Below are 14,968 nucleotides of genomic sequence, written 5' to 3' on the forward strand. Positions count from 1 at the left end.
GAAGGGGCTGTAATCTGGGCAGAAGAGCACAAGTCAGGCAGCCACGTGCCTGGCAATGTTGCATTTCTTGACCTGGGTAGTGGCTCCACTTCTGCTCACTCTATAGTTATTTGTTGAAGTGTACATATATGCTTTATAGATTTCTGTGAACACTTTATATTTCATAATCTAAAATATTTTTAAAAGTGCTCTAAAAGATTATGCCACATAGTGGTTCATAGAATCATTTGGTTTATAATGTGCTGTATGGTAGACTGTTTCCAAAACTCAGATTATGTTTCAAATTATTTTCATTCTAATATTGTTTATTGTTTATCAAATTATTTTCATTCTAATATTGTTTATGCCTTCTCCTGTTTGTTTATTATTTACAATATTTAGTAATACCTAAATTTTTGGGCAATTTTAGATTTACAAAGCATTGAGCATGTGGATCAGGGAGTATTGACCCGACCCCACTTCCATGTCCCCCTATTAGTAACATCTTAATTCCCATGGTATATTGATGACAATTAATGAACCAATGTCAATATGTTATTGTCTGCTAAAGGCTATCATTGGTTCAGATTTCCTCACCTTTTACCCAATGTCCTTTTTCTGTTCCAAGATCTCAGCTAAAATATCAAATTAGTTTTCATGTCTCCTTAGGTTTCTCTTGGCTGTAACAGATTCTCAGACTTTCCTTGTTTTTGACCAAAAGATTGTATAGAAACCTGACAGTCTGGGGGAGGATGCCCCTCTATTGGAATTTGATGCTTTTCTTATGATTATCTTGAGTTTCTCTGTTTTCTTGGAGGAAGATTACGGAGGGAATTTTGTCACATTTTAATCACATCATATCAAGGACATATACTATCAAAGTAATTTATGGCTTTTTTTTTTTCTTTTTTGGCCACGCCTTGCAGTTTGTGGGATCTTAGTTGCCTGGCCAGGGATAGAACCTGGGCCCTAGGTAGTGAAAGCGTGGAGCACTTGCTAACCACTGGACAGCCAGGGAATTCCCAGTTTATGACTCTTGATGTTGACCTGGTTAAAATGGTGTTTGGCAGGGTCCACCTCTATAAAATGACTACCCCTCACCGAGTCCCATCACCAGTTGCCACTCTGCACCAGCTTCTCCCACGCAGGGAGCACTCTCTTCCTGTAGCAGGGAGTAATATATAATTTATTAACCGGTTCTTTCTTTATTTTACTTTCTAAGTAACAGACTTCTATTTTATAATCATTTATATTTTTGTATATGGTTGTTTTCCCTTTTGTTTTTTGAATTGTTTTGTCATTTTTATCTTTTTTTTCTTTCAAATAATTCTGAGGTATTTTGGTTTAGTTTTTACTAACTACTTGCAAACAACAGAAAAATCAATAGATTTTTAGCTATTATATGGATATTGTTGTAGATGTTATGTGGATATTCATTTTTAAATAAATATGGTGGTGTTCCCTTTTTTCATTATTGACTTTCAATTTTATTTCATGATTGAAATAAAAGATTGATCAAGAGGGTACTCGATACGTAGATTCTGTGGAATTTTTATTGAGATTTATTATGTGGTCTTAACAGCGGTAAATTTTTATAAATGTTTTATATGTGTTGAAAAGCATTTTGCTATGTGGTTGCTGCAGGAAATATAATCAAAGTTGTTAACTTTATTGTTTATACTTTTATAACATTATTAATTTTCTTCTCTCCTCATGTATCAGTTTCTGGAAGAACGGTGTTTGAAAAAAAACCTCACACCATGATTGCAGATATGTCAGTTTTACCTTATAATTCTCAGTCTTTGTGTTCTGTGTCTCAGTGCTATGTGTCTAGGGGCATAAAGTGCATCATTGTAATCTTTCCCACGAGTTTTTCTTTTTCATAACTATAAGCTGCCCTTCTTTTACCTTATAAATACATTCGATATTAATTGCTGCTAGACCAGGTTTCTTTTGTTTAATAATTGCTTGGTTTGACTTTCCCACTCCTTTTATTTTCAACCTCTTAGTTCGAGTAAGACTGGTTTAAAAAATCAAAGGGGCGCAGACAGAGTGGGTTGACCAATGAGAGTAATTACCGTTGACTGGTGCTGATCAAATTATACCTTTGCCCAGGTAGAAAGCCAGAGCCATCAGGACATGGGTCTGCATTTGGAGGCCAGCTGCCCAGAGAACACTGTCTCTCTCTCTCTGGGTCCTTGAATATCTCCAACTGGAATCAGGATTTTGTTGGTAGAAAGTAGGTCACTTTATTTCTGTAATTTGTGCTTATGAGCAAAAGAGTTATTTTCCTACCAGAAGTTTTTAAAAAATGACACTATTTATGCATATATAGAAAGAGAGCGAGAGAGAGGGTACTATACATTGGGATATCCTTTCCTTGAGTTTTTATTTTTAAACTATTTTCCAACTTGTGAAGTTAATTTTTTTCTTAATATTTTCTTGGTAAAAATCACAAAGATTTTCAGGAAAAAGCACCTCATTTAGTGCACTGCGATCTAATGGGAATGAGAGGGTTTCTAGAACTGGGTAAGGAGTGTGTCAATTGGAAGGGACTTGAAAAATATGTGGGATCAAATTAGAGATTTTGATTGGTTATGAGGGTATTAGATTTGGGGTGGTACTGATTGAATTGAAATTGGTGTGGGACATATATAGCCAGACTTTGAGCACAGCCTGTTTCATTCAGAGGCTGAATCCTTCAAGGAAACCATTTTCTGGGTCTTGTGTATCGTCATTTGGGATTAAGATTTTAGACTGGCAGAAGGCAGGCACTTTTTTGGCCTTTTATTTTTTTTCCTTTAAAGCATAAAGATGAAAAGGATGACATTTTATACCAGAAAGCAACTTTTTTTCCCTGGTAAAATTCACATTTATTTATGCATTTAAAGTACAAGCATTGCATGCATATCATTTTTAGATTTCTTCATTGGGGCCATGTATTTCTGTTATTAAAGGGATTAAAACCTTTTTACTCTTTCACTTTATAATTGATTGTTACCTGGTGTATGGGATCTATAGATTTTGTTTGCTAATCAGTTTCTAGAAACTTGGTTGAACGCTATATTTCTTTTTTTTTTTTTAACATCTTTCTTGGAGTATAATTGCTTTAGAATGGTGTGTTAGTTTCTGCTTTATAACAAAGTGAATCAGTTATACATATCTGCCCATATCTATTCCCTCTTGCAACTGCCTCCCTCCCACCCTCCCTATCCTGCCCCTCTAGGTGGTCACAAAGCACTGAGCTGATCTCCCTGTGCTATGTGGCTGCTGCCCACTAGCTATCTATTTTACGTTTGGTAGCATATGTATGTCCATGCCACTCTCTCACTTTGTCCCAGGTTACCCTTCCCCCTCCCATATCCTCAAGTCCATTCTCTGGTAGGTCTGCATCTTTATTCCCATCTTGCCCCTAGGTTCTTCATGACAATTTTTTTTTTTTAGATTCCGTATATATGTGTTAGCATACGGTATTTGTATTTCTCTTTCTGACTTACTTCCCTCTATATGACAGGCTCTAGGTCCATGCACCTCACTACAAATAACTCAGTTTCGTTCCTTTCTATGGCTGAGTAATATTCCATCTGCTTTATCCATTCATCCTGTTGATGGACACTTTGGTTGCTTCCATGTCCTGGCTATTGTAAATAGAGATGCAATGAACATTTTGGTACATGACTCTTTTTGAATTATGGTTTTCTCAGGGTATATGCCTAATAGTGGGATTGCTGGGTCGTATGATAGTTCTAATTGTAGTTTTTTAAGGAACGTCCATACTGTTCTCCTTAGTGGCTGTATCAATTTACATTCCCACCAACAGTGCAAGAGGGTTCCGTTTTCTCCACACCCTCTCCAGCATTTATTGTTTGTAGAGTTTTTGATGATGGCCATTCTGACCGGTGTGAGATGATATCTCAGTGTAGCTTTGATTTGCATTTCTCTAATGATAAACGATGTTGAGCATTCTTTCATGTGTCTGCTGGCAATCTGTATATCTTCTTTGGAGAAATGTCTATTTAGGTCTTCTGCCCATTTTTGGAGTGGGTTGTTTGTTTTTATCATGTTGAGCTGCATGAGCTGCTTGTAAATTTTGGAGATTAATCCTTTGTCAGTTGCTTCATTTGCAAATATTTTCTCCCATTCTGAGTGAACCCTATATTTCTAATAATTTGTCTATCAATGCAAATTAATGATTAGATTTTAATGAGAATGTTTCAGGTATTTACACATTAAGGATAATGCTTGTTAAGGATGTGTATATTTGTGTTCTGTACATTTTTCCTGCTTTTGTTTACATAGGCACTCTTTCTATAATGGTAGATTTTTATCTGCGTCCCCTGTTTTATTATAACGTGATATGCTTGTACTTTTCTGCTTATGGTTTTACACTTTTCATGGTCTACAAATTGCATTTTGGTTTCAGTCATCATTTCTATTGGGTGTTATGTTTTCTTTTGTAATTGTTTCAGTTTATTTCATTGTTTTCCTTTCCCTAATTTATCTTTTGGGTTAAGCCATCCAATTTCTTGAGTTGAGTGCTAACTCCTTTCTTTTCAAGCTTGCTTAATGTCCTTACTGTTCAGTTAAGTTTTAATTCCTCTTTTTCTGTCTTATGATTTGTCCTAATTCTTTATTTTTAAATTTCAGCTTTATTGCTGTATAATTGACTTTTAAAATTGTAAAATATTCAGTCACCTTTGTGGTAATTTGCTATACATTGTGAAAGGATTCCCCCCATCTAGTTAATTAACACATTTCCTTCATATATTTACCTTTTTTGGTAAGAACATTTACATCCTACTCCTCTGGAAAATTTCAACTATACATCACATTGTTATCAACTATAATCACCATGGTTAACATTAGCTCCTGAGACTTTATTCACTGTGTACCCTTTTACCCTCCCTTCCCTGCCCTCCCCCGCAACCACTTTTCTACTCTTGTTCTGTAAGTTTTACTCTTTTTTTTTTTTTAACATTCCACATATAAGTGATACCATGCCATATTTGTCTTTCTCTGTCTTATTTTACTGGACATAATAGCCTCCAAGACCATCCATATTGTTGCAAATGACAAAATTTCATTCTTTTTATGGCTGAGTAGTATTCCATTGTATCTATGTACCACATCTTCTGTATCCATTCAGCCATCGCTGGACATGTTGGTTGTTTCCATATCTTATCCATTGTGAATGTGGGAGGGCAGATATCTCCTTGATATTCTGTTTTTATTTCCTTTAGCTATATAACCAGAAGTGAGAGTGCAGCATCATATGGTGGTTCTATTTACATTTTTTGAGGAACCTCCATACTGTTTTCCATAGTATGCACCATAGCTGCGCCAGTTTACATGCCTACCAAAAGAGTGTACTTTTTGCCCTTAAATTCAAACTTTGAAATTAAGATTGCTATACAATTTTCTTTTACTTGATGTTAAATCAGTTTGTTTTGTCATCCACTTATTTTCAATATTTTGTACTTTCTTTAGGCTTGGCTTGGAAATTTCCATGAAGAGACTTTCTGCTACAGTGAGGTGAGAAGCCACCCATGGACTCAAGCGTGGGAGTCTGGAGAGGTCTCAGGCACTTATACCCCCAACAGAGGAAACTCACAGAGCTGCAGGCTGAGGCAGGACTTGGCTCAGAGAGCCGTCTCCTCTGGGAAATACTGGATTTCCTTTGGCTCCAAAATGCTGACAAGAGTGGAATCCTTCTGGTGGATTGACAAGCCTGGAGAAGACACCACCTCGTTTGTTTAAAAGTTCAAGTCTGAGTTCCTGCCTCTCAGCTCTATCAAAACTTCTTTAAAAATAAAGGAAGTATAGGGAAGAGGTTACTCCCCAGCATTCTCAGGTATCCAAAGCATACCTAAGAAGCTGGCAGTCCGTTGCTTATTCTGTTGCCGCCATGCAGTCTAAGCACTTTGGGAGCCAGAACCCAAGTTGTAAGATTACGATCGTCCACCCAACCATGGAAGAATTTGAAGATTTCAGCAAATATATTGTTTACATGGAGTGGCAAGGTGCACACCGAGCTGGCCTAGCCAAGGTAATTCCACCGAAAGGATGGAAAGCCAGACAGACGTACGATGATACCGATGACATCTTAATAGCCGTTCCCCTCCAGCAGGTGACCACTGGGCAGGCAGGTGTGTTTACTCAGCACCACAAAAGGAAGAAAGCCATGACTGTGAGCGAGTATCGCCGCTTAACAAACAGTGAAAGACACCAGACTCCATTCTACTCTGATTTTCAGGATCTGGAGCGAAAATATTGGAAAACGCGCCCCTATGATTCACCAGTATACGGTGCGGACGTCAGTGGCTCCTTATTCGATGAAAACACGAAGCAGTGGAACCTTGGACACCTGGGAACCATTCAGGACCTGCTGGAACAGGAGTGCGGAGTGCTCATGAAGGCGTCAACACCCCCTGCCTGTACTTCGGCATGTGGAAGACCGCCTTCGCCTGGAACACGGAGGACATGGACCTTTACAGCATCAACTACCTGCAGTTCGGGGAGCCCAAGACTTGGTACGCGGTGCCCCCGGAGTACGGCCGGTGCCTGGAACACCTGGCCAGGGAGCTTTTCCCGGGCAGCTCGCGGGGCTGTGAGGCCTTCCAGCGGCACAAGGTGGCTCTCTTCTCGCCCAAGGTCCTCAAGGACAACGGCATCCCCTTCGGTCGGGTCACTCAGGAGGCTGGAGATTTCATAGTGACGTTTCCCTATGGCTACCACTCTGGCTACAACTGCGCGGAAGCCATCAATTTTGCCACCCAGTGCTGGATCGATTATGGCAAAGTGGCCTGGGAATAGGGCTCTGCATGACCTTTGGAAAGATCTTCATCAGAATAAGGGAGATTTCAGGTGAGCATCCTTAGGATATTAAAAATAGGTGGTTGGGTGGGGACTCTAAAAGGGACCTATAATTACCAGCTGCGAAGGGAGTTGGATGTTAGAATAGTAACATTAAGACAAGAGCCCTGTAAGGTACTGAAATTGTGTGTGTGTGTGTGTGTGTGTGTGTGTGTGTGTGTGTGTGTGTGTGTGTGTGTGTGTGTGTGTGTGTGTGTGTGTCTTCTGTTTCCTGAAGCAATATGGAATGGAGACTTTGTTTTCTTGGAGCAGCACGGAAATAGGAAGGTGGAGAGGCTTTATCTTCCTTTCCAGCCAGGCTTGGAGATGGAACAATAAGATGAGTGTGGGCATGAAGAGGTGAGGAAGATGGGCCGTGTCCCTGGCATGCACTGTAGAAAAGAAAGGAGACTTGGGGAGGTCTGCATTGTCACCAGACTGTGAGGCCACCTTCCCTGGCCCCTCTCCAGAGCTGCAGAAGCTTTCCTTCCTCATCATGGCAGAGAGGGTGACCCCTAGGGGAAGCTGACTCTGTCCATTATGAAGTTTTGTCCTTGGTATGGGAAATTGCAGAAAGGCTATTATTCTGGATAGTAATAACAATTCTCTATTCAGTTCTCCTTCCCTATCACCTCCCCTGCAGCCTCTTATTTTTCTTTTAATGGTGAAGTAAATAAATGTGATGCTGTTGATGTGGTTTTGTGTTGTCCCTCCAGCCACAAACTCAGTCCATCCATGGACCCACTCTGTATGCATATGTACAAAGTTGAATCTGAAGCGTGATGTCCTTCGTAAAGCAAACTTTTCCGTAGTCACTGCTTTGAGCTTTCCAGCAGTTACTTAGAGGGAGAACTGGACTTAGAGTCAGCAGAAATGGCATTCAAACTGCGCTTTGCTACTGTCTAGTCATGGGACCTTCAGCCAAAGAATCATTGATTTTCTCTGAGCCAGAATTACAGTGCGAGAATTTTGTGAAGATACTGGGGATGTAAATATGACAGGCGTGTAAGAGGTGCTCATTTAATTTCATGTGCATCTGTACACTCTCCTGGCCTCTAGGGTCAGCCCAATGCCTAGGACATCCGCCCGTATTCTTTCTGTGATGCTCAGTTCTACTGTTGTGTTCCTCACCACACCCCCAGGCTTACACGTTACTTTTCTTTTAATTAATAAACTTCATTTTTGCAGAGTACTTCGCAACAAAATTAAGTGGAAAATACAGGGGATTCCAACATACTCGGTCCCATGCTCCTCCACCAGCATCCACACCAGAAAGGAACATTTGTTACAATCGAAGAACCTGCACTGACACCTCATTATCACCCAGAGTCCTTAGTTTAATTTATTCACTCTTGGCGTTGTACAGTCTATGGATTTGACCAATGTATAATGACATGTATCTACACTTATAATACCATACAGAATAGAGTCATTGCCTAAAAATCCTCTGTGCTCTGCCTAATCATCCCCCCTCCCCCCGCCGACAACCACTTATCATTTTCCTGCTTCCATAGTTTTGTCTTTTCCAGATGACTTCTTTCACGTAATAATATGCCTTTAAGTTTCCTCCATGTTTAGTGGTTTTATAGCTCATTTCCTTGTATTGGTGAATAATATTCCACTGTATGATGTATGACCCTTTATTTATCCACTCACGTGCTGAGGGACATCTTGGTTGCTTCCAATTTTTTCTGCAATTATGAATACAACTACTGTAAACATTTGTGTGCAAGTTTTGGTGTGGTTGTAAGTTTTCAGCTCATCTGAGGAAATAGCAAAGAGTGCGACTGCTGGATTGTGTGGTGAGACTATATTTAGTTTTGTAAGAAACTGCCAATTTTTTTTTTTTTTTTTTTTGCGGTACGCGGGCCTCTCACTGCTGTGGCCTCTCCCGTTGCGGAGCACAGGCTCTGGACGCGCAGGCTCAGCGGCCATGGCTCACGGGCCCAGCCACTCTGCGGCATGTGGGATCTTCCTGGACTGGGGCTCGAACCTGTGTCCCCTGCATCGGCAGGCGGACTCTCAACCAGTGCGCCACCAGGGAAGCCCTGCTAATTATTTTTACCGGTAGAAAACTGATGTGCTTTTTTGTTTTTTTTTTCCTCATCATCTACTGCATGTTTGCACAAAACGTCACGCATACCCATTTACAAATTCCACTCCTTGTCGTATTTGTCCTTGTTGCAGTGTTACAAAGGCAAGGTAAAGATTTCACAATCAGTCAAGAGCCAGAGGACCCAGCCTTTATTCAGACTCCTACCCCAGCTTGTTTAGTAGTCTTTCAACAAATCAGGTTTTGATGGCTCTCCACTTGCCAGTTAAGGCAAAATGAGCTCTTAGCCACATTGCACCTCTGTTAGATTTGCACATAACAAGTTCAGATCAGTGCAAACATAATTTGTGCTAAATAAATATTACCTATTATCATTATTACTTAGAAGCCCAAAGTTGTAAGATGGACATTAGAACCTGTACTTAAACATAACTCGTAGAGGTTGGAGTTCGGGTCTTGGGGCTCCTCTAAGATTTGTATAAAGGGTCAGTTATGGATCTGTCTGACTACCTGGCCACAATGAATTATTTGTAGAGATTAACCATTACACCAATTCAGTTTCCGTGTGTGTAAGGGTTCCTTTCCAGATATTTGGAAATAACTTCACCATGATATTTATGTTGTTAGATTGTGACCATATATGGGTCTTGAAGTTGCTTTTCCCCCCAATGTTTGTGTTACCTTTCATCACTTTAAATAGGAAAGCACAAACAGTTGGTAGGAATTGGCTACCGAGATAAGTGGAATGGACACTGATGTGAGTTGAAGAGATCCTGGTGAGGAGCAGCACTTGCCCATCCTGCTCTGCTTACCAACCGCTCAAACTGAAATGGCTCCCAAGCTCCTTGTCATTGACCTGCAGTGATTACAGGGTAATAGTGAGACCCTTCTCACGGTTCCTCAGCAAGTGGTGGGTGTTAGGGGAATAAGCAGTTTCAGGGAGGACAGAGGAAGGGCAGAACTGAGCCCTGTTGGGCATGGGTAACATGTTGGAGGTGCCACTCAATGAAAATGCAACATTTGTGTGGCCGGGTTTCTGGATATTTCTAGGATCCTGGCATCCATTATCCTCGTGCCCTAAATGTTCAGGCCCCTCTACCTAACAAAGAGCTACGTCCAGTCCTGTAGACCTCAGAGAGCATCTTTTCTTTGTCCCATCTCTCAGAGAGCCTTTTCTCAAAAGCTTCACATGGTGTCTATATATTTCAGTGCCTGTTCACTCACTCTCTTATTAATTAATTCATTCATTCAGCACATGTTTGCTAAGCACTTACCGTGTACCAGGCACTGTTTGTGGAATTGGGGACACAACAGTGAAAAAGGCAAAGTTTCAGTTCTCCTGGAGCTTATATTCTCATTATAAAGAGAGACATAACAAGTCAAGCAGTCACAAGGGCTAGGAGAAAAAATAAAGCAGAGTAAGGGGTTAGAGAGTGACAGGACTGCTGTGTCGGAGAGGGTAGCCTCTTGGGAGTGTGGTCTTCGAATGTGCGCTGTGGAGAAGGGATCCAGAGCATCACCCTAGGCAGAGGGACAACACATGCAAATACCTGCGGTGGGGGCACCCTTAAGGGGCTCACAGATTAGCAAAGTGGCTTGGGAGCAGGAGAGAGGAGGCAGGAGCTGTGGCAGGGGAAAGGCATAAAATGTCATAACTCAGTGAATGCAAACTCCTCCCACTGAGTGATTGGGGCCATTGGTGTTTTAGGTGACCTGGGGATGGAGAAATTTGGGGGTCACAGAGTCTTTGAAAGCACAGATAATTCACAGCCATCCCTGGAAATGGCTCTATCGTTCCTACCAGATGCAAATCCTGAGAGCAGAATGTCTGTATGTTCTCGTTTCCTGCAGTACCAGCTGACATGTCACGTTTCTGACTTGTGTTGCATTAGGTGGGACTTTAACAGAGCCAGCAGATCACTGACATTCACTAAGTTAACAACAGCCATCTCAGCTATGTATGAGCAGCAGCAAATCAATGCAGTCAGTATTTTGGAATTGTGCTGAGGCCCATATTCACATAATGTGGAGGGCAGTGAAGGCATCTCCTCAGGAGACTTCAGGAGAAATCTTCTGGATAAACAGCTACCAGGTGAGAGATCAGGTGTGAGAGTTGAACAGCGTATAGATTTAGAATTTGAGGCTATGCATGGGAAATCCTGGTGCCAGAGACGGATAATTTTTAGGAAAGAGCTAGGATTAAGAATTTGCAAAGAAAGAGCTCAGGATCCATTCCCTGGGAATGTCAAGGGTCTATTGCATAAGTTTCTTTTTCCTGAGAAACTCCTTAGTAACCAGGTGACCTAACCTCAGCTCGCTTGTGGTATATCACCTTGACTGTACTTACACACGACCCTCTAGGACCCTGAGTACTTTATTACCCTATGGTTTAGCTCATGGATTGAAGCAGCTTAAAACAGTTGATAATTATCTTTCTTGGCTTTCTCTGTTTAGTGAGGACTCAATGAATATTGTCAATTGAGTGAATGACTTGAAACCACCAATAGAAATGAAAAAAAGAGCTAGTATCATAAGAAACACCTAAAATAAATAAATAATTCCTATTACAGCATAATTGCTTTCGTGTTAATTGTTTTTTAAAATAAGATATCCAGTTCTAAGCTGGTGTTTGAAATAACTTACAGAGCCAGAGAATAAACTCTGCTTCTCTTATTCCAATATGAGACCTTCATTCATTGACTCCACAAATATTAAGCACCCTCACCGTGCCAGGCTAGTCCTACGTGCTAAGGAAACATAGTATGACGTTTATGATCTGCTTGGAGACAGACAGGCAGTTAGGCAGTTTCACCACGCCACAGCTTCTTCCCAGCTACCGTAACCATAGCCAGGCTCTCCCCCAAACTGCTGGTTTTAGAGCCTCTGAAGAAAGGTATCTTTTACTGGGAACAGTCAGCCTCAAGTTCAGGGCCAAAGCCTCTTGGGGCTCTCAGAGCTGTTTCAGTCTGTTCTCGGGCTCATGGCAGCTCTCTTGTTTACTCTTCTCAGTCGTACCTGACAAATGGGCACAGGTCACCTTTTGGGAGAGTGATGGCTGCTCCGGGCATTCCTTTCTCACCAGGTGTGCAGGGGGATGGGACTGGCTTTGAATGCTCCCACTGGCTGCTTCACTCTAGGAGGTGAGTGTGGCTTACTGTCAAATCCCTCCCTTCCTCCACTCATGACATTGACATTCGTTGGCTCCTTTAGGGAGCCTGGTCATTGCAATTCCATTTCCTGTGTTCCATTCCGTTTTCCCAAGATCTCCCCCCTTGCTATGGACCGATTGTGTCCTCCTAAAATTCATATGTTGACACCTTAATCTCCAGTTAGGGATTTGCAGGTGGGGCCATTGGGAAGTAATTAGATCATGAGGGTGGAGCCCTCATGAATGAGATTAATGCCCTTCTAAAAAGAGAGATGATTATCCTCTTCAGCATGTGAGGATGCAGCAAGAAGGTGGCTGTCTGTAAACCAGGAAGAGAACCCCCACCAAGAACTTGACCATGCTGGCACCCTAGTCTTGGACTTCCTGCCTCCAGAACTGTGAAAAGAAAATGGTACTCAATCCCCCTACTTTATGGTAAAGAATGTTGACCTAAAGAGACATCAAACTTCTACCTGTCCAAGGTATCCACATCTAAGTGGGTCTCAGTTATATCACCTTTCTGAGATCTTGGCTAAGATAAAGGGATGGGTACCAGATGCTGCCACCAACTCCAGGCCAAGTATTAAGAGCAGCTTCTCTCTTTCCTGGGAAATGGGTCAGTCATGCTATCATTTGCCATTGCTATCTTGGACATTGGTTTAAAAATGAGCTATATATTTTGGCTCTGATGAAGTTAGAAGAGCTATATATATTTTATATCTCTATCATCTATTAAATATTCATTTAGTACTGTTTATGTATTTTTCTGAGCTCTTTGTATCCTGAATTTTATCACGTCTAAGATGCCACTGATTATAAGCTACACTATTATTTTTCCTACCACTGAGGCAACTAAACTCTGCTATGCTATTGACTGTAAATTGCACCTCAATTTCAGACATGTTAAAATGTGAAAAATGCATGGCTTAGAATTAATGAAACATGGTATATTGATGCATGTTGTCTTAAAACAACTGTAGGAGGTAGGTTCTATCACTATCCTGAGTTTGTAGATGAGGAAACTGAGGCATAGAGAGGTTCCACAATATGCCCAGGAGCACACTGCATTTGCACCCAGACAGTCTAACTCCAGGGCCCAGCTCATAACCACTACACTGTTCTCCCTGCAGATAAGGAAAGCCGAAAAAAGAAAGTTTCACAAAAGTTATTTTAAATATTTCTCTGCATGAGGAGACTCAAAGTTATTCCTGTCTGCAGTTGTCCCCTAACATCTGGATCTATATCCAAAATCTGAGCAATCCGGAAGTGCTCAGGAGTTCTATGGACCATATGTCCATTTTAGTGCAAGCTCATGGGGTGAGTGTGCATGTGGACACATGGCTGCTTCTGTGAGGACTGAGGTTGTCTAGTATTACTTCTAGACATCATCCAAGGTTTAGCTTTGCCAGAAAGAAGACACTTCTCCCCACAGTTTCAGGAGAGCGTGATTCAGCCTCCTGTTGGCTTGGGTGTCAACCACCCCTTTTGACTCTGATGCCTTCTGCTTCTCACTTGAGGGTTGAGCTTGGTGTCCTTTCTTAGGTTTAGTCATGATGAGGAAAATGAATCAGGCATCCTCACCCAAATAGCACCTACTCCTCAGCCTCCTTGCCTCTCCTCATAATGCAAATGTGGTTAATTTCCTCACTACCTGTCAATTTCATACAAGAGTTTGACAATCAACAGAGAGGAGTGACAAAGAAGTAGCTTCAGGAACCTAGAAATTTAATCATTATTTTTGTTTAGAAGCCACAGTTTCAACATATCTCATCATTAAGTATGATTTTACACCATTGCTACTGTTTTTTCAGAGCTACTTCTCCCGAGATTAGCTTCAGCGACCTTTCTCTGCCCTCATAGCACATAGCTCTCTTAAAGAGCACTTCTCACACTGTATCGGAACCCCTTGTCTGTCTGTCTGTCTGTCTTCCCTACCTACTTCAGGTTCTGAGGTACCAAGTTCTGTATCTGTCTTGCCCTGGGCTAGAGGTGACACAGCCTGAAGTCTACGTTACAGAACTCACTGGTGGCGTGAAAGTTCCCCAGCGTTGCCTTTCCCTGTCTCAGGCAGAGCATCAGTTAACTTCTGCTTTCTTTTCTGGTTACCCATGGAGCCCTGCGAGGTGCTGGCCTGAGAGCAGGGACCAAGTCTAAGCTCGTTCCTCCCTGGATACTCGGCATCTAGCCGGTGCTCATGGTAGATGTTTTCAAAACATTTTGAAAATGAATGAATGGACTAGAGCCAAGAGACTCCAAGTGAAATTTCATGGAAGGGTTTTTCTCCCTTTCTTTTACTCATTTATTTAATCCCTGTATTGAATACTTACTGTATAACAGGCACTATGTATATATATGAGGGGGAAGGTAGCAATTAGATACAGGGGAAATACTGGGATTAATAAACACAATCAGGGAGTTCCCTGGTGGTCCCGTGATTAGGACTCTGTGCTTCTAAGGTAGGGGCCTGGGTTCGATCCCTGGTCATGGAACTAAGGTCCCACAAGCTGCAAAAAAAAAAAAAAAAAAAAAAAGGCACAATCAGAAAGGGCCCTTAACATCACGTAGGGCAGGAGGAGGGCAAGGGGTGAGTGAGGACATGCTTGTTAGGAAGATGGATGAGTTGAGGACCTAATGTTTGGCTGCATTGTGTTTAAAAAAAAAAAAAAAGGAAAAAAGTAAATGAAAGAGTTGAAGGGATGGGAATACAAGGTGAGAATTCCAGGCCTACGGAAGTATTTTATGATGTAAAGTCTCAGGACAAGAGAGAGCACTGTCTGTGGTAGAAACTGCAAGAATTTGAATAGTACTGCTCAGAGCAAAGACGGCCAGGTGGCACAGGCCAGAGGTGAGGCCCAAGAGGAAGGGATCAGATCTCAGTGGTGTTGGGGGTCAGGTAGGTAGCAGGGTTTCATCCTAAGGCACACGGAGAGCGATTG

General features: G+C 41.6%; 1 pseudogene across 1 annotated transcript; it reads left to right on the forward strand.

The window, feature by feature from the left end:
• Nucleotides 1-1,585: 1,585 nt before the first annotated feature.
• LOC307190686 (lysine-specific demethylase 4D-like) lies at nt 1,586-6,853 on the forward strand (annotated as a pseudogene). The gene is made up of 2 exons (XR_013831761.1): nt 1,586-2,218; nt 5,467-6,853. The product of XR_013831761.1 is annotated as a lysine-specific demethylase 4D-like (transcript).
• Nucleotides 6,854-14,968: the final 8,115 nt, after the last annotated feature.

The sequence above is a fragment of the Stenella coeruleoalba genome (genome assembly GCF_951394435.1).
Source record: "Stenella coeruleoalba genome assembly, chromosome: 8".
NCBI lineage: Eukaryota > Metazoa > Chordata > Mammalia > Artiodactyla > Delphinidae > Stenella > Stenella coeruleoalba.